This window comes from Oncorhynchus gorbuscha, linkage group LG19 (assembly GCF_021184085.1).
Source record: "Oncorhynchus gorbuscha isolate QuinsamMale2020 ecotype Even-year linkage group LG19, OgorEven_v1.0, whole genome shotgun sequence".
In the NCBI taxonomy this organism is placed as follows: Eukaryota; Metazoa; Chordata; class Actinopteri; order Salmoniformes; family Salmonidae; genus Oncorhynchus; species Oncorhynchus gorbuscha.
In genome coordinates, this window is record NC_060191.1 from 44,826,065 (window position 1) to 44,845,763 (window position 19,699).

At 47.6% G+C, this 19,699-nt stretch overlaps 1 protein-coding gene across 1 annotated transcript in view; it reads left to right on the top strand.

Annotated features, from left to right (window-relative positions):
* LOC124004896 (IQCJ-SCHIP1 readthrough transcript protein-like) overlaps window positions 1-19,699 on the top strand; it is a 396,927-nt gene that overhangs the window by 201,918 nt on the left and 175,310 nt on the right. The window lies entirely within an intron of this gene.

Sequence of the window (19,699 nt, forward strand, 5' to 3'; positions counted from 1 at the left end):
CAATCTGTATTGCAATCCACACTGCCCTTTCCCATCTGGACATAAGAAACACCTAAGTGAGAATGCTATTCATTGACTACAGCTCAGCGTTAAACACCATAGTACCCTCAAAGCTCATCACTAAGCTAAGGATCCTGGGACTAAACACCTCCCTCTGCAACTGGATCCTGGACTTCCTGACGGGCTGCCCCCAGGGTAGGTAGCAACACATCTGCCACACTGATCCTCAACACTGGAGCCCCTCAGGTGTGCTTGCTCAGTCCTCTCCTGTACTCCCTGTTCACCCACGACTGTGTGGCCAGGCACGATTCCAACACCACCATTAAGTTTGCAGATGACACAACAGTGGTAGGCCTGATCACCGACAACGACGAGACAGCCTATAGGGAGGAGGTCAGAAACCTGGCAGTATGGTGCCAGAATAACAACCCATCCCTCAACGTAACCAAGACTAAGGAGATGATTGTGGACTACAAGAAAAGGAGGGCTGAGCAAGCCCCCATTCTCATCGACAGGGCTGTAGTGGAGCAGGTCGAGAGCTTCAAGTTCCTTGGTGTCCTCATCACCAAGAAACTAGAATGGTCCAAACACACCAAGACAGTTGTGAATAGGGCACAACAACGCCTATCCCCCTCAGGAAACTAAAAAGATTTGGCATGGGTCCTCAGATCCTCAAACGGTTTTACAGCTGCAACATCGATAGCATGGTTGCATCCCTGCCTGATATGGCAAAAGCTTGGCCTCTGCCTGCAAGGCATACAGAGGGTAGTGCGTACGGCCCAGTACATCACTGGGGCCAAGCTGCCTGCCATCCCGGACCTCTACACCAGGCGGTGTCAGAGGATGGCCCTAAAAATTGTCAAAGACCCCAGCCACCCCAGAAATAGACTGTTCTCTCTATTACTGTATGGCAAGTGGTACCGGAGTGCCACGTCTAGGACCAAAGGGCTTCTCAACAGTTTTTACCCCAAGCCATAAGACTCCTGAATAGGTAATCAAATGGCTACCCAGACTATTTGCATTGTGTGCCTCCCCCCCAACCCCTCTTTTGAGCTGCTGCTACTCTCTGTTTATCATATATGATTAGTCACATTAACTATACATTCATGTACATACTACATAATTTAGCCCGACCAACCGGTACCCAGCACATTGGCTATCCGGACTATCTGCATTGCGCACGTGACAAATAAACTTTGATTTGATTTGAATATTTGTCATGGGTCCCCAGATTCTTAAATAGTTCTACAGCTGCACCATCGAGAGCATCCTGACCGGTTGCATCCCTGCCTGGTATGGCAACTTCTCGGCATCTGACCGTAAGGCGCTACAGAGGGTAGTGTGTACGGCCCAGTACATCACTGGGGCCAAGTTCCTGCAATCCAGGACCTATATAGTAGGCCGTGTCAGAGGAAAGCCCATGAAATTGTCAGAGACTCCAGTTATCCAAGTCATAGACTGTTTTCTTTGCTATCGCACGTCAAGCGGTACCGGAGCACCAAGTCTAGGACCAAAATGCTCCTTAACAGCTTCTATCCCCAAGCCATAAGACTGCTGAACAATTAATCAAATGGACACTGGACTATTACATTGACCCCCACCCCCCATTTGTTTTGTATACTGCTGCTACTCGCTGTTTATTATCTATGCATAGTCACTTCACCTCTGCCTACATGTACAAATTACCTCTACCTCTTCCCTCGCACGCTGACTCAGTGTACATAGCCTCGTTATTGTTATGTTATTGTGTTACTTTTTAATTCTTTTTTACTTTAGTTTATTTAGTAAATATTTCCTTAACTCTATTTCTTGAACTGCGTTGTTGGTTAAGGGCTTGTAAGCGTTTCAAGGTAAGGTCTACACTTGTTATATTCGGCGCATGTGACAAATAAAGTTTGATTTGATTTTGATTTGTTGTCTTGGTGTGACATTCATGTGATGTAGCATAGTTATACAGTCTTACTGTACATATATTAGGCCTCTCAGTCTACATTCATAAGGGATGCCCATGAATACTCCTTTAAATGTTCCTGTGTAGCTATGTCTTCCCTGGCGTTGTAATCAGGGCTCAATGGAGCCTTGCCTGTTTTCCAAGAAATGCAGTCTTAGATAATCAGAAAATAATAGACATGATGCTGGAGGAACACTTTTGAGTTAAGGATCCCATTTGATTCATTCCTTCTTTTGAAGCTTCTGGAGAGGCTTGGTGATCGGATCAAGCCTGCTGTATGAAATGGGATAAGGTACCTGGGGGAGTGGTAGGAATGGGTTTTTCCTTTTGTAGCTGGGAAATATGGAATCTGCTCTCACTCACACTGGCAGCGAGACTAAGCCCATCAGAATAGAGTGTGTGTGTGTGTGTGTGTGTGTGTGTGTGTGTGTGTGTGTGTGTGTGTGTGTGTGTGTGTGTGTGTGTGTGTGTGTGTGTGTGTGTGTGTGTGTGTGTGTGTGTGTGTGTGTGTGTGTGTGTGTGTGTGTGTGTGTGTGTGTGTGTGTGTGTGTGTGTGTGTGTGCGCATACGTGCGCGTATGTGCGTACATTTTAGGGATGATAACGCTTGGTGTCAGAAGATGTCATCAGACAGGCAAATCACACACACCCTCAGTGACAGACCCCTGATACCCAGTGGCTAATGGTAAATCATGTTAAAAGCCTCACCCACCATATCAGGTCCTTATTGAATAAAATCAGTGTGTTCCTATGTTACTGCTAAGAGGATTTGGACTCCTTTGTTTAGCAGTGTAATCTCTACCATTACTATCACAGTTTGGATTGGGAAATAAGGGATAATTAACAGATTAAAAGTAAGAATTTAAGAGATTACCACCTTCTTCATGGTATTACATGATGACATTCTATCTTATGGCTTGGGGTAAAAACTGTTGAGAAGCCTTTTGGTCCTAGACTTGGCACTCCGGTACCACTTGCCATACAGTAGTAGAGAGAACAGTCTATTTCTGGGGTGGCTTTGAGGACGATACAGTGCCACTGACACGGCCCGCAACCAAAACATGCGGACTCTCCTTCACTGCAGCCGACGTGAGGAAAACATTTAAACGTGTCAACCCTCGCAAGGCTGCAGGCCCAGACGGCATCCCCAACTGCGCCCTCAGCGCCCTCAGAGCATGCGCAGACCAGCTGGCTGGTGTGTTTACGGACATATTCAATCAATCCCTATCCCAGTCTGTTGTTCCCATGCTTCAAGAAGGCCACCATTGTTCCTGTTCCCAAGAAAGCTAAGGTAACTGAGCTCAACGACTACCGCCCCGTAGCACTCACTTCCGTCATCATGAAGTGCTTTGAGAGACTAGTCAAGGACCATATCACCTCCAACCTACCTGACACCCTAGACCCACTCCAATTTGCTTACCGCCCAAAGGTCCACAGACGATGCAATCTCAACCACACTGCACACTGCCCTAACCCATCTGGACAAGAGGAATACCTATGTGAGAATGTTGTTCATCGACTACAGCTCGGCATTTAACACCATAGTGCCCTCCAAGCTCGTCATCAAGCTCGAGACCCTGGGTCTCGACCCCGCCCTGTGCAACTGGGTAAAGGTCTTCCTGACGGGCCGCCCCTAGGTGGTGAGGGTTGGCAACAACATCTCCACCCCGCTGATACTCAACACTGGGGCCCCACAAGGGTGCGTTCTGAGCCCTCTCCTGTACTCCCTGTTCACCCACGACGCGTGGCCACACACGCCTCCAACTCAATCATCAAGTTTGCGGACGACACAACAGTGGTAAGCTTGATTACCAACAACGACGAGACGGCCTACAGAGAGGAGGTGAGGGCCCTCGGAGTGTGGTGTCAGGAAAATAACCTCACACTCAACGTCAACAAATCTAAGGAGATGATTGTGGACTTCAGGAAACAGCAGAGGGAACACCCCCTATCCACATCGATGGAACAGTAGTGGAGAGGGTAGTAAGTTTTAAGTTCCTCGGCGTACAAATCACAGACAAACTGAATTGGTCCACCCATACAGACACCCATACAGACAGCATCAACCTCAGGAGGCTGAAGAAATTTGGCTTGTCACCAAAAGCACTCACAAACTTCTACAGATGCACAATCGAGAGCATCCTGTCGGGCTGTATCGCCGCCTGGTACGGCAACTGCTCCGCCCACAACCGTAAGGCTCTCCAGAGGGTAGTGAGGTCTGCACAACGCATTACCGGGGGCAAACTACCTGCCCTCCAGGACACCTACAACTCCTGATGTCGCAGGAAGGCCATAAAGATCATCAAGGACAACAACCACCCGAGCCACTGCCTGTTCACCCCGCTATCATCCAGAAGGCAAGGTCAGTACAGGTGCATCAAAACTGGGACCGAGAGACTGAAAAACAGCTTCTATCTCAAGGCCATCAGACTGTTAAACTACATTGAGTGGCTGCTGCCAACACACTGACTCAACTCCAGCCACTTTAATAATGGTAATTGATGGGAAATTATGTAAAATATATCACTAGTCACTTTAAACAATGCTACCTAATATTATGTTTACATACCCTACATTATTCATCTCATATATATACGTATATACTGTACTTTATATCATCTACTGCATCTTTATGTAATACATGTATCACTAGCCACTTTAACTATGCCACTTTGTTTACATACTCATCTCATATGTATATACTGTACTCAATACCATCTACTGTATCTTGCCTATGCCACTCTGTACCATCACTCATTCATATATCTTCATGTACATATTCTTTATCCCCTTACACTGTGTCTATAAGGTAGTAGTTTTGGAATTGTTAGCTAGATTACTTGTTGGTTATTACTGCATTGTCGGAACTAGAAGCACAAGCATTTCGCTACACTCGCATTAACATCTGCTAACCATGTGTATGTGACAAATAAGTCGCTCTGGATAAGAGCGTCTGCTAAATGACTTAAATGTAAATACATTTGATTTGATTTGATTTGATTATCTTCTATTCTATTCTATGAGAGAGAGAGAGAGAAAGAGAGAGCTGCAGAGAGCACCAGGGTCAGATGCATAGAGCACCAGGGTCAGCTGCAGAGAGAGAGAGAGAGAGAGAGAGGGTCAGCTGCATACCCCCTCTAGCACCAGGGTCAGCTGCACTAAATGTCTCATCCTATCACTGTAGGTCAGTGGTTCCCAAACTTTTTATAGTCCCGTACCCCTTCAAACAGTCCCGTATACCTCTAGCACCAGGGTCTGCTGCGTACCCCTTCAAACACTCAACCTCCAGCTGCATATCCCCTCTAGCACCAGGGACAGATGCATATCCCCTCTAGCACCAGGGTCAGATGCATATCCCCTCTAGCACCAGGGTCAGATGCATATCCTCTAGCACCAGGGTCAGCTGCATACCCCCTCTAGCACCAGGGTCAGCTGCATACCCCCTCTAGCACCAGGGTCAGCTGCGTATCCCCTCTAGCACCAGGGTCAGCTGCGTATCCCCTCTAGCAGAAGGGTCAGCTGCGTATCCCCTCTAGCACCAGGGTCAGCTGCGTATCCCCTCTAGCACCAGGGTCAGCTGCATATCCCCTCTAGCACCAGGGTCAGCTGCGTATCCCCTCTAGCACCAGGGTCAGCTGCGTATCTCCTCTAGCACCAGGGTCAGCTGCGTATCCCCTCTAGCACCAGGGTCAGCTGCGTATCTCCTCTAGCACCAGGGTCAGCTGCGTATCTCCTCTAGCACCAGTGACAGATGCATATCCCCTCTAGCACCAGGGTCAGATGCATATCCCCTCTAGCACCAGGGACAGATGCATATCCCCTCTAGCACCAGGGTCAGATGCATATCCCCTCTAGCACCAGGGTCAGATGCATATCCCCTCTAGCACCAGGGACAGATGCATATCCCCTCTAGCACCAGGGTCAGATGCATATCCCCTCTAGCACCAGGGTCAGATGCATATCCCCTCTAGCACCAGGGACAGATGCATATCCCCTCTAGCACCAGGGTCAGATGCATATCCCCTCTAGCACCAGGGTCAGATGCATATCCCCTCTAGCACCAGGGTTAGATGCATATCCCCTCTAGCACCAGGGACAGATGCATATCCCCTCTAGCACCAGGGACAGATGCATATCCCCTCTAGCACCAGGGTTAGATGCATATCCCCTCTAGCACCAGGGTCAGATGCATATCCCCTCTAGCACCAGGGTCAGCGCACTCTAAAATGTTTGTTTTTTTGACATCATTGTTAGCCTGCCACACACACACTATACAATACATTTATTAAACATATGTCACTTCCCACAACCCGGCTCGTGGGAAGTGACAAAGAGCTCTTATAGGACCAGGGCACAAATAATAATAGTATAATAATCAATCATTTTGCTCTTTATTTAGCCATCTTACATATAAAACCTTATTTCTTCATCGAAAATTGTGAATAACTCACCACAGGTTAATGAGAAGGGTGTGCTTCATAACTCTGCAATGTTGGGTTGTATTGGAGAGAGTCTCAGTCTGAAATTATTTTACACACACAGTCTATGCCTGTCTTTAGTTTTCATGCTAGTGAGGGCTGAGAATCCACTCTCACATAGGTACGTGGTTGCAAAGGGCATCAGTGTCTTAACACCGCGATTTGCCAAGGCAGGATACTCTGAGCGCAGCCCTATCCAGAAATCTGTCAGTAGCTTCTGATTTAAATAAAATTTTCACAGAACCGCTTGTTCCAATTTCAATGAGGCTCTCTTGTTCAGATATCGGTAAGTGGACTGGAGGCAGGGCATGAGAGGGATAATGAATCCAGTTGTTTGTGTCATCCGTTTTGGGAAGTACCTGCGTAATTGTGCACCCAACTCACTCAGGTGATTCACTATATCACATTTAACATTGTCCGTAAGCTGGAGTTCATTTGCACACATAAAAATCGTACAATAATGGAAAGACCTGTGTATTGTCCTTGTTAATGCAGACAGAAAAGAGCTCCAACTTCTTAATCATATAGCTTCAATTTTGTCCTTCACATTGAATATAGTTTCGGAGAGTCCCTGTAATCCTAGATTCAGATCATTCAGGCGAGAGAGAAAAAATCACCCAGATATGCCAGTTGTGTGAGAAACTGCAAACGGTCAGAGAAGTGAAAACTATGGTCAGTAAAGACAACTTTAGGCTCGTCTCTCAATTCCAAAACATGTGTCAATACTTGGTCAATACTGACCAGTGTTTTTTGTAGATGTTCACGCAGACCGGGGATAGAGTGGAAGGGTTGTGGAGGTGGTGAGGGAGCCCTTAAATAAGCTATGTGTCTTAATTCGCTATAGGCTAATGGAAGGCAAAGCCATTAAGGAAATGAAAGGAATGCCTACTCGTATTATTGTCTCCATTTGTCCCCCTGCAAGTTGGTTCTGATTTGGGGACCTTGAGGAGGTCTCAACTTGGTCTAATTGCACCTTACACTGCCATTTGATCACCAGCACACTTCTGTATGTTGTAAAAGTTTTACATGGTCGCTGCCCTTATCATTGCTTTTGTGCCATCAGTACAGATACCAACACATCTTGACCACCAAAGTCCATTTGATGTCACCTAGCTGTCCAGTACTTTAAAATATCCTCTCCTGTTGTTCTAGTTTCCAGTGGTTTGCAGAAGAGGATATCTTCCTTAATTGACCCCCCATAAACGTAACAGACATATACCAGGAGCTGTGCCAGGCCCGCCACGTCTGTTGACTCATCTATCTGTAACGCATAGAATTCACTGGCTTGTATGCGAAGCAGTAATTGTTTCAAAACATCTCCTGCCATGTCACTGATGCGTCGTGAAACCGTGTTGTTTGATGAAGACATTGTCTGTATAGTTTTTTGAGCCTTTTCCCCCAGCATTGTCCCAGCCATATGCGCCCCAGCAGGAAGAATGAAGTATGGGGCTTGCCTGTCCTAGCCACTCAGTAGATCACCATATAAGATTCTTCTAGCCCCTTCTTATTAATGGTATCTGTTGCTCTAATACATATCTTACTACTCAAAAGTTGTCTTTATTCTCGCTCAAAAAACTCCCGTGGCTTCTTTCTTTAAATTGCCATGTTTTGTTTCTAAATGTCTGCGCAAGAGTGAAGGTTTCCCGCGAGAGGGTAACTGTCAATGTGATTGGACGTGAATTATTTGACAAGGCTACCTGTGTTTGACATTGTGTTTTTATTTTGCTGAACACTAGATGGTTGAATGTTATTTTTGGCAGTGAAACGAGGCTTACTCAGGTGAGAAAGAAAACCTCACCCAAATGTATAGCCCCGTTGGAAAATATAAATGGACTGTTTGAAAATGTCATAAAAAAATGAATGTAATGTGAGTCACATTTTTATTTGGCGTAAGGTGAAAGGCCCTACACTGCTCTGTCATTTTACCAATTTAAATGGTTAATCCTGCAAATGTGCTGACCCCAGTGTTATTGCACATCCTGGGTTAACAGTGGCTCTGCCCTTAATGCAGCTCCTTCACCTCTCTACCCCCTGGATTCTCAGAAAGAACCTGTTCTCTTCCAGCCAGACATAGACTCATGTCTTTCCTCCTCTCACTCTTATATGTAGGCATACATGTTCTCCTTTTACTTTCTCCTCTCTCTCTCTCTCTATTTCACACACACACACACACACACACACACACACACACACACACACACACACACACACACACACACACACACACACACACACACACACACACACACACACACACACACACACACACACACACACACACACACACACACACACACTCGCTCGTCTTCCCCGTGCTGAGTGTGTACATTACCTGAGGCTTTTCTCCCTGGGCTCTGCCTCTGTAATTACCTGGAGAGGCAGAGTGATGAAAGGGTACGCCTGACCTTTATATCGTTAGCCCACAGACCCACACACACATAAACACACAGTGATTTACACAAAGAATCAAATGGCGGTGTGCGTAGCAGTGACAGCCTGTGTTAGTGGGGGATTTGGTCACATCAGCCAGACGCATATGGCAAGTTTTAATTACTGTTGCCCACAGATGCACATAATTGATCATGTAATCAATGAATGAATGTTGGCTGTCTAGTTAGTGGCCCGTAAAGCCCATTTGCTTTTAAAGGTCTTTAGAATGATGAAGGGCTATGGATCAGGGCTATAAAAGAATATACAGACAGAGATAATGGTACACTAAGAGAGAGGGGGTTAGAGCAGGAGGGAAGTGTGGGGGAGAGAGAGCAGGTGGGGGATGTGGGGGAGAGAGAGCATATGGGGGGATGTGGGGGGAAAGAAAGTGGGGGAGCGGGTGGAGGTGTCATGTTTTGTCTTATATTGTCTTGTCATTTTGCTTTCCCTTCTGTTCGTTTTCCCCCTGCTGGTCTTATTAGGTTCGTTCCCTTTTTTCTCTCTCCCTCCCTCTCTCTCTTCTCTCTATCGTTCCGTCCCTGCTCCCAGCTGTTCCTATTCCCCTACTCAATCATCTAATCTTTTCACACCTGTTCCGTATCTTGCCCTCTGATTAGAGTCCCTATTTCTCCCCTTGTCTTCCGTTTCTGTCCTGTCAGATCCTTGTATATTGTTCGCCGTGCTGTGTCTTTGTCTCGCCCTGTCGTGTCTTGTTTCCCTCAGATGCTGTGTGTGAGCAGGTGTCTGAGTCTGCTACGGTCGGTGCCTTCCCGAGGCAACCTACAGTTTATGGTCGAGTCTCCAGTCTGTCCTCGTCACTACCAGTGGAATTAGTTTTTTATGTTTTGTTTTCTGCTCTGATTTGTCTAGGAGTATTGCCTATTTCCTTTACTGGAATAAAGACTCTGTTTTCGCCAAGTCCTCATTCACCTGCATAACAGAAGGATCCGACCAAGAATGGACCCAGCGACTACAGATGCTCGTAACACTGCCGTCGAGATCCAAGGAGCCATGCTCGGCAGACACGAGCAGGAATTGTCTGCTGCTCGTCATGCCGTGGAGAACCTGGCCGCTCAGGTTTCCGACCTCTCTGGACAGTTCCAGAGTCTTCGTCTCGTGCCACCTGCTACTTCCTGGTCTGCCGAGCCTCCGGAACCTAGGGTTAATAACCCACCTTGTTACTCCAGGCAGCCCACGGAGTGCCGCTCCTTTCTCACCCAGTGTGATATTGTGTTCTCTCTCCAACCCAACACATACTCTAGAGAGAGAGCTCGGGTTGCTTACGTCATTTCACTCCTTACTGGCCGGGCTCGAGAGTGGGGCACAGCTATCTGGGAGGCAAGGGCTGATTGTTCTAACAATTACCTGAACTTTAAAGAGGAGATGATTCGGGTTTTTGATCGTTCAGTTTTTGGTAGGGAGGCTTCTAGGGCCCTGGCTTCCCTATGTCAAGGTGATCGATCCATAACGGATTACTCTATAGAGTTTCGCACTCTTGCTGCCTCTAGTGACTGGAACGAGCCGGCGCTGCTCGCTCGTTTTCTGGAGGGACTCCACGCAGAGGTTAAAGATGAGATTCTCTCCCGGGAGGTTCCTTCCAGTGTGGACTCTTTGATTGCTCTCGCCATCCGCATAGAATGACGGGTAGATCTTCGTCACCAAGCTCGTGGAGGAGAGCTCGCGTTAACGGTGTTTCCCCGCTCCGCATCGCAACCATCTCCCTCCTCTGGCTCAGAGACTGAGCCCATGCAGCTGGGAGGTATTCGCATCTCGACTAAGGAGAGGGAACGGAGGATCACCAACCGCCTGTGCCTCTATTGCGGACTTGCTGGACATTTTGTCAATTCATGTCCAGTAAAAGCCAGAGCTCATCAGTAAGCGGAGGGCTACTGGTGAGCGCTACTACTCAGGTCTCTCCATCAAGATCCTGTACTACTATGTCGGTCCATCTACGCTGGACCGGTTCGGGTGCTACTACATGCAGTGCCTTGATAGACTCTGGGGCTGAGGGTTGTTTTATGGACGAAGCATGGGCTCGGAAACATGACATTCCTTTCAGACAGTTAGGGAAGCATACGCCCATGTTCGCCTTAGATGGTAGTCATCTCCCCAGTATCAGATATGAGACACTACCTTTAACCCTCACAGTATCTGGTAACCACAGTGAGACTATTTCCTTTTTGATTTTTCGTTCACCTTTTACACCTGTTGTTTTGGGTCATCCCTGGCTAGTATGTCATAATCCTTCTATTAATTGGTCTAGTAATTCTATCCTATCCTGGAACGTTTCTTGTCATGTGAAGTGTTTAATGTCTGCTATCCCTCCCGTTTCTTCTGTCCCTACTTCTCAGGAGGAACCTGGCGATTTGACAGGAGTGCCGGAGGAATATCATGATCTGCGCACGGTCTTCAGTCGGTCCAGAGCCAACTCCCTTCCTCCTCACCGGTCGTATGATTGTAGTATTGATCTCCTTCCGGGGACCACTCCTCCTCGGGGTAGACTATACTCTCTGTCGGCTCCCGAACGTAAGGCTCTCGAGGATTATTTGTCTGTGTCTCTTGACGCCGGTACCGTAGTGCCTTCTTCCTCCCCTGCCGGGGCGGGGTTTTTTTTTGTTAAGAAGAAGGACGGTACTCTGCGCCCCTGCGTGGATTATCGAGGGCTGAATGACATAACGGTTAAGAATCGTTATCCGCTTCCCCTTATGTCATCAGCCTTCGAGATTCTGCAGGGAGCCAGGTTCTTTACTAAGTTGGACCTTCGTAACGCTTACCATCTCGTGCGCATCAGAGAGGGGGACGAGTGGAAAACGGCGTTTAACACTCCGTTAGGGCATTTTGAGTACCGGGTTCTGCCGTTTGGTCTCGCCAATGCGCCAGCTGTTTTTCAGGCATTAGTTAATGATGTTCTGAGAGACATGCTGAACATCTTTGTTTTTGTCTACCTTGACGATATCCTGATTTTTTCACCGTCACTCGAGATTCATGTTCAGCACGTTCGACGTGTACTCCAGCGCCTTTTAGAGAATTGTCTCTACGTGAAGGCTGAGAAGTGCTCTTTTCATGTCTCCTCCGTCACTTTTCTCGGTTCTGTTATTTCCGCTGAAGGCATTCAGATGGATCCCGCTAAGGTCCAAGCTGTCAGTGATTGGCCCGTTCCAAGGTCACGTGTCGAGTTGCAGCGCTTTCTAGGTTTCGCTAATTTCTATCGGCGTATCATTCGTAATTTCGGTCAAGTTGCTGCCCCTCTCACAGCTCTTACTTCTGTCAAGACGTGTTTTAAGTGGTCCGGTTCCGCCCAGGGAGCTTTTGATCTTCTCAAAGAACGTTTTACGTCCGCTCCTATCCTCGTTACTCCTGACGTCACTAAACAATTCATTGTCGAGGTTGACGCTTCAGAGGTAGGCGTGGGAGCCATTCTATCCCAGCGCTTCCAGTCTGACGATAAGGTTCATCCTTGCGCTTATTTTTCTCATCGCCTGTCGCCATCGGAACGCAACTATGATGTGGGTAACCGCGAACTGCTCGCCATCCGCTTAGCCCTAGGCGAATGGCGACAGTGGTTGGAGGGGGCGACCGTTCCTTTTGTCGTTTGGACAGACCATAAGAACCTTGAGTACATCCGTTCTGCCAAACGACTTAATGCACGTCAAGCTCGTTGGGCGTTGTTTTTCGCTCGTTTCGAGTTTGTGATTTCTTACCGTCCGGGTAGTAAGAACACCAAGCCTGATGCCTTATCCCGTCTCTTTAGTTCTTCAGTGGCTTCTACTGATCCCGAGGGGATTCTTCCTTATGGGCGTGTTGTCGGGTTGACAGTCTGGGGAATTGAAAGACAGGTTAAGCAAGCACTCACGCACACTGCGTCGCCGCGCGCTTGTCCTAGTAACCTTCTTTTCGTTCCTGTTTCTACTCGTCTGGCTGTTCTTCAGTGGGCTCACTCTGCCAAGTTAGCTGGTCATCCCGGCATTCGAGGTACTCTTGCTTCTATTCGCCAGCGCTTTTGGTGGCCTACTCAGGAGCGTGACACGCGCTGTTTCGTGGCTGCCTGTTCGGACTGCGCGCAGACTAAGTCAGGTAACTCTCCTCCTGCCGGTCGTCTCAGACCGCTTCCCATTCCTTCTCGACCATGGTCTCACATCGCCTTAGACTTCATTACCGGTCTGCCTTTGTCTGCGGGGAAGACTGTGATTCTTACGGTTGTCGATAGGTTCTCTAAGGCGGCACATTTCATTCCCCTCGCTAAGCTTCCTTCCGCTAAGGAGACGGCACAAATCATCATCGAGAATGTGTTCAGAATTCATGGCCTCCCGTTAGACGCCGTTTCAGACAGAGGTCCGCAATTCACGTCACAGTTTTGGAGGGAGTTCTGTCGTTTGATTGGTGCGTCCGTCAGTCTCTCTTCCGGGTTTCATCCCCAGTCTAACGGTCAAGCAGAAAGGGCCAATCAGACGATTGGTCGCATACTACGCAGCCTTTCTTTTAGAAACCCTGCGTCTTGGGCAGAACAGCTCCCCTGGGCAGAATACGCTCACAACTCGCTTCCTTCGTCTGCTACCGGGTTATCTCCGTTTCAGAGTAGTCTGGGTTACCAGCCTCCTCTGTTCTCATCCCAGCTTGCCGAGTCCAGCGTTCCCTCCGCTCAAGCGTTTGTCCAACGTTGTGAGCGCACCTGGAGGAGGGTGAGGTCTGCACTTTGCCGTTACAGGGCACAGACTGTGAGAGCCGCCAATAAACGTAGGATTAAGAGTCCTAGGTATTGTTGCGGCCAGAGAGTGTGGCTTTCCACTCGTAACCTTCCCCTTACGACAGCTTCTCGTAAGTTGACTCCGCGGTTCATTGGTCCGTTCCGTGTCTCCCAGGTCGTCAATCCTGTCGCTGTGCGACTGCTTCTTCCGCGACATCTTCGTCGCGTCCATCCTGTCTTCCATGTCTCCTGTGTCAAGCCCTTTCTTCGCACCCCTGTTCGTCTTCCCCCCCCCCGTCCTTGTCGAGAGCGCACCTATTTACAAGGTACGTAGGATCATGGACATGCGTTCTCGGGGACGGGGTCACCAATACTTAGTGGATTGGGAGGGTTACGGTCCTGAGGAGAGGAGTTGGGTTCCGTCTCGGGACGTGCTGGACCGTTCGCTGATTGATGATTTCCTCCGTTGCCGCCAGGATTCCTCCTCGAGTGCGCCAGGAGGCGCTCGGTGAGTGGGGGGTACTGTCATGTTTTGTCTTATATTGTCTTGTCATTTTGCTTTCCCTTCTGTTCGTTTTCCCCTGCTGGTCTTATTAGGTTCGTTCCCTTTTTTCTCTCTCCCTCCCTCTCTCTCTTCTCTCTATCGTTCCGTCCCTGCTCCCAGCTGTTCCTATTCCCCTACTCAATCATCTAATCTTTTCACACCTGTTCCGTATCTTGCCCTCTGATTAGAGTCCCTATTTCTCCCCTTGTCTTCCGTTTCTGTCCTGTCGGATCCTTGTATATTGTTCGCCGTGCTGTGTCTTTGTCTCGCCCTGTCGTGTCTTGTTTCCCTCAGATGCTGCGTGTGAGCAGGTGTCTGAGTCTGCTACGGTCGGTGCCTTCCCGAGGCAACCTACAGTTTATGGTCGAGTCTCCAGTCTGTCCTCGTCACTACGAGTGGAATTAGTTTTTTATGTTTTGTTTTCTGCTCTGATTTGTCTAGGAGTATTGCCTATTTCCTTTACTGGAATAAAGACTCTGTTTTCGCCAAGTCGCTTTTGGGTCCTCATTCACCTGCATAACAGAAGGTGTGTGGGTGGAGAGAGAGTGGGGAGCGGGTGGAGGGGTGTGGGGGAGAGAGAGTGGGGAGCGGGTGGAGGGGTGTGGGGGAGAGAGAGTGGGGAGCGGGTGGAGGGGTGTGGGGGGAGAGAGAGTGGGGTTGCGGGGGCAGTGTGGGGGAAGTGAGAGTGGGGGAGAGGGTGGGGTGAGTGTGGGGGATGAGAGGGTGGGGTGAGTTTGGGGGAAGAGAGAGTGGGGGAGCAGATGGGGGAGTGTGGGGGACGAGAGAGTGGGGGAGCAGATGGGGGGAATGTGGGGGACGAGAGAGGGGTGGAGTTGGAGGGTGAATGTCGGAAGAGAGAGTGGGGGAAGTGAGAGTGGGGGAGTGGGGGAGTGGGTGGAGGGTGTGTGGGGGAAGAGAGGGAGGGAGATCTCTCACTATGTACTGGCCTATCCCCAGGTTTAGCTCTCCAAACTGTAATGCAGGGTGTGCGTTCAAGCATGTGATCTTACATGATTTTGTATGTGTGTGTGTGTGTGTGCGTGTACTTTGTGTGAGAAAGCGAGAGATATATTAGGTTGAGATGGCTGGCAGGCAAACTATTTACCCCTCTCATTGCACACACATTTACTTTCACACACACACACACACACACACACACACACACACACACACACACACACACACACACACACACACACACACACACACACACACACACACACACACACACACACACACACACACACACACACACACACACACACACACACACACACACACACACTCAGAACCTCGGATTTCACCTGGTTTTGTCAGTGGTGTCTCTGGGTGGTTTCTCATCTCTCCTACCCTTCCTTTCTTTTTACTTTTCTGCCTCCCAGTAATGAGGTGCTATGAGTTCTGATATCAGGCTGCCCGCTACTGTGTTTTCCGTCTGCCATTGCTGCTTTTACTCTAGTTGTCAATCTGTCACCTGCTCAGGCTCGCTTGCATACACCACCAGACAGAGAAAGACACAACAGAGTTGACAAATGGAAATTAATGGGGGGAGAAACTTCATTCTTTAGAAAAACAGAAGAGCTGACTGATACTTTAAATCAGGCTGGGCTTTGTAATACTAAAGTTAACCTGGCAGTCAGTACAGAGAGATGTGAGTGTTTTCTCACCCTCCCTCAAATGAGACTGGAAATAGTCTAGTGAGGAGAGAAACCTGTGGAAAGAAAGATGTGGTGTGCTGGAGGCTAAATTTCAGTCATAGCATCCCATACCCTCCTTTATTCCCCCTGCATAATTTATACCCACTCTTTCCACTGCATGCTTCATTGATTCACATATATACACTGATATCCTAGTCCCTTCTCTCTCACTTACCTGGGGGTTCTAGAATGGTTAGGGAGAGTATGTAGCGATGTATATTAGTACTCTAGTCCCCTATCCTGCTCTTACTAGGGTTGTGGTCCTGATGAGAGACTTTCTGAGCCCTAGTTATCACTCCACTGATGAACGACGGATGGAGGATGAACGGGTGATTTACCCCGCCACTACTGTCTCCCTTCATCGGTGTCCTGTCATCCCCTCTCTCCTCGATCACTTTCACTTCTTCTCCTGCCTCATCAGTCAGATCAGTAGAGAACAGGATCGTTAGACTCTGTCCTGAATTACATCGTGGACTGTGTAGGATAGGCGATGACATGTAATTCGCCACAACAACAAAGTGAAACAGTGGGCATCTCAGGGTTAACATTGATGTATAACAGTGTTATTGTCACGTGAGCAGCTGCACCAACACTTCATAGACAAAGCCATTAGGGATGTGCATATTTCCCTTTCAAGACGATTTGATTCGGATCTAGATACATGGGATCCGATATGATACTTGAGCAACACGTTTTAGTTTGAAACAATTCGGTTCGATTTGATTAGAGAACGAATCAATACGATTCAGTTTGATGGAATAAGATTCGATGCACGAAAATGTATTGTATAATTAAACACATTCATGTTCCATTCTAAATGAAAACCTGCTGCTGATGGAGCTCATGTGATGGGCCTCTGAGCTGGATCTGTCTGAGCTGACTTCTCTCTCTCTCTCTCTGTGTGTGTGTGTGTGTGTGTGTGTGTGTGTGTGTGTGTGTGTGTGTGTGTGTGTGTGTGTGTGTGTGTGTGTGTGTGTGTGTGTGTGTGTGTGTGTGTGTGTGTGTGTGTGTGTGTGTGTGTGTGTGTGTGTGTGTGTGTGTGTGTGCGCGCGTGCGTGCGTGTGTGTGTGCACTATCTACGCACCTGAGCTGAGTGGTTGCTGTCCTCATTATCAAATTATGAACTTTACCCTGTATATCTAAAAATGACCATACAGTATATATTGTTTAAAGCAAAACTACCAAAATTATTGCTGATGGTGAACCTGAAGAATTAAAATAACAACTAGAGGTATAGCTGGATTAGAGTGTCTTCGGAACCTTACTTTTTGTCGGTAAAACACCATTTTCAACAGGGCATAGATTTTAAAAAATAACATAGAAAATGTCATAGGTTGTCACTCAACTTGTACAGCCTAATATCACGCAGGCAATATCTTGCTTTTAAAGTGAGATCAAGAACAGGCCGCCTACCTTGGGTTGGTCTGCGTGTGAAGCTGGGTACACTGCGCTGTTTGACTAGGCTACTGATGTTTTCTGGGGGTTTTCGCCATGCAAAATGACTTGCAGATCAATGACTGTCAATACAGTTACATGCAGTTTGACACTGAAGGAGATGACACATCAGTTGTCACTAAAGATGAGAGGTATTTTCGTAAGGTAGAAAGAATATTTGCAAAAGATGTTATTGAACCAGCGATTCGTAACGTTTGAATAAATGTTCTGACCGATGCATGCTACATTTAGATCGGTTTGGGTTCCACGGACCAATGCACTTGTAGCTTCAACATTTGAATTGGGGACCGATGTGTATAGGTGAATCATTACATCCCTAAGAGCCATGGGGATCCATGTTGAGGTCTGGCTGTAGTATGGCTGTTGTCACATTGATTCATGGCACTCTGTCCTGCTTTTATACGGTTGATTTGTAATAACATTATCTGCAGGCTAAACAAGCTGTGCATATTTCAATACATTAATCAGACTAAAGTAGGTGTGTGTGTGTGTGTGTGTGTGTGTGTGTGTGTGTGTGTGTGTGTGTGTGTGTGTGTGTGTGTGTGTGTGTGTGTGTGTGTGTGTGTGTGTGTGTGCGTGCGTGCGTGCGTGCGTGCGTGCGTGCGTGCGTGCGTGCGTGCGTGCGTGCGTGCGTGCTTGCGTGCGTACATACGTATGATCTGTATGTGCACGTGTGTTTACCTCACACATCTGGAGGACATTTATAATCGCTATTCAGAGAGAAGAGGAGAGAGATCTAGAGTAAGAGAAAGAGAAAGAGAGAGAGAGAGAGGAGAGAGATCTAGATTAAGAGAGGGAGAGAGAGAGAGAGAGAGAGAGAGAGAGAGAGAGAGAGAGAGAGAGAGAGAGAGAGAGAGAGAGAGAGAGAGAGAGAGAGAGAGAGAGAGAGAGAGAGAGAGAGGGGAAGGGGAAGGGGACCCTGGCGGGTGTGTTGATGCGTGGGTGGGAGCATATGCCACCCAACAATAATACCACCTTAATTACCAAAACACCAGGAGAGGAAAGGCACGAGAGAGACTGAGAGACTGAGCTTCTCTCACTGCCAGATCATTAGAGAGGCTGGCTAACTGACAGATGGAGAACAGAAGAAAGTGAGTGAAGAGTTGGAAAGAAGAGAGAAAAGAGATTAGAATGAACAGTGAAGAGAATGAGAAGAGCGTAGAGAAGATAGATAAGAGGGGGGAGAGAATATACAGAAGGGATCAGAAAGATGGAGAAGAGAAGGTGAATGGAGAACAGATCCCAGAGATGGAGTGGGCTGGAGCCCTGTTTCTTCATCACAGAAGCAGGCTGTGGATGTCAACACTACCGCATGTAAAGTGTACAGTAATGACTTCCAGTCTAGGGTTCAATTTGTCATATGGGACACAGATCACCAGTGTATACTACCTTTACCAGGAAATACATGTGAATACACACATAAACACCCAAATACAAACAGGTTACTGCCAAATAAAGCAAACACTTGAGTAAATGAGGGATACAAAGTATACAGTATTGAAAGCAGGTGCATCCACGCAGGTGTGGATCCTGAGTTAATTAAGCAATTAACGTCCCATCATGCTTAGGGTCATGTATAAAAATGCCCAGTTGCCCATTATTCTGGCTACCATGTCTAGAAGAAGAGATCTCAGTGACTTTGAAAGAGGGGTCACAAAGGAGCATAGGGGGTTTAAAGGGTGTGTGAAGAGCCCTATAAAATATGCATTGCAGAGAAGGTGCGATCACAGAATCCAGACCAAAAAAACAAATTCATTTACATTTAACATTTACATTTAAGTCATTTAGCAGACGCTCTTATCCAGAGCGACTTACAAATTGGTGCATTCACCTTATGACATCCAGTGGAACAGCCACTTTACAATAGTGCATCTAAATATTTTAAGGGGGGGGGGGGTGAGAAGGATTACTTTATCCTATCCTAGGTATTCCTTAAAGAGGTGGGGTTTCAGGTGTCTCCGGAAGGTGGTGATTGACTCCGCTGTCCTGGCGTCGTGAGGGAGTTTGTTCCACCATTGGGGAGCCAGAGCAGCGAACAGTTTTGACTGGGCTGAGCGGGAACTGTACTTCCTCAGTGGTAGGGAAGCGAGCAGGCCAGAGGTGGATGAACGCAGTGCCCTTACTTGGGTGTAGGGCCTGATCAGAACCTGGAGGTACTGAGGTGCCGTTCCCCTCACAGCTCCGTAGGCAAGCACGGAAATTCAACAATATAATTGTATTTTTATTGAACCTAGTAGGAAATCAGCTAAATGTATTGAAGTTATTTGAACATGCATTCATTTGCATTAATTTGCAGGCATTGCGTATGTCTAAAACTTGTGTAGCCATTAACAATGATGCTAATGATAACCGTTTTCTGTTACAGATTAAAAATATTTCCCAAAAAACTTCTCAATTAAATATTAACTTTAATTTAGCCTATACCCACCTAGAAGAACGATATCATGACTATGTACATCAA